The sequence below is a fragment of the Halyomorpha halys genome, unplaced genomic scaffold, assembly GCF_000696795.3.
Source record: "Halyomorpha halys isolate HHAL.00 unplaced genomic scaffold, Hhal_1.1 Scaffold1799.1, whole genome shotgun sequence".
Taxonomy (NCBI): domain Eukaryota; kingdom Metazoa; phylum Arthropoda; class Insecta; order Hemiptera; family Pentatomidae; genus Halyomorpha; species Halyomorpha halys.
Genome location: NW_027115771.1, coordinates 1 through 960, shown reverse-complemented (window position 1 = coordinate 960; position 960 = coordinate 1).

Genomic DNA, 960 nt, shown 5'->3' with positions numbered 1-960 from the left:
CTATGGTATGAAAAAAAACATTCTAGTTTCAAAAAGCATATGAAATAATTTTATTCAGTTATTTTAAATCAAAACAATACATTTCGATAGATGAAGTATGGAGTCTTTCGGATGTTTGCATTACAATGTATGTAGGGTCTCATTTCTCTATATACTAATCTTAATGTTTCAAGCATGATCCATGACGATTTTGAATGCATTTCATGATAGATGAAGTGTTTGGATAAATTAGCAATAATTCCCATAATTTTTAATGTTAAATCTGGGAGGTAAGATAGATGGGGAATAGCTATTGTCTAAAACGGGTATCAGCGGGCAATATTTATGTTTTGTCTCACAGAATCTTGCTGGTAGTGAAATATAGCAGCTGAGAACAAAAATGTAATTTATCTTTAAAGTAATTAAATGCAATTATACTCTAACACCTAAGCAAATATATATATAAGTTACGGACTGTCAGCAAACAGGTCTATATCACCTGATCGAGTAAAACAGCTGACAGATTGTATGTATATATACAATATCTGCAAATAGATCAGTCTGTGAGAGTACTTCAAGGGTTTCATTTCACACGCCTCTCTCTCTTATTATTTTTTAGTTTCACTTCAGTAAATGATAACCCGTGGAATTTAGATACCGGAGTAATTTTTAGCCTAAAAGCAATTTTTTTTGTCATTCTTTTCTTTGAATTATGAACCTGGCGGTGTCGGACCTAGCAAAATTCACTGGAGAGACCGGAGAATTAAATCACTTTTTAAAAGGGGGCGATTGCCTCATTAGGCAATGGGGCGAATAGAAGCGGAGATGTCGGAGGATCTACTGGACAGCGAGGATGCAAAAGCACTGAAAGCAGCGGTAGTCTGTATAAAATTGAAAGAGTCATCCGCGCGCATTACCAGATGGAAGGAGATCCTCAACCAGTATAATATGGACATCACATACAAGCCTGGTAAAGACAAT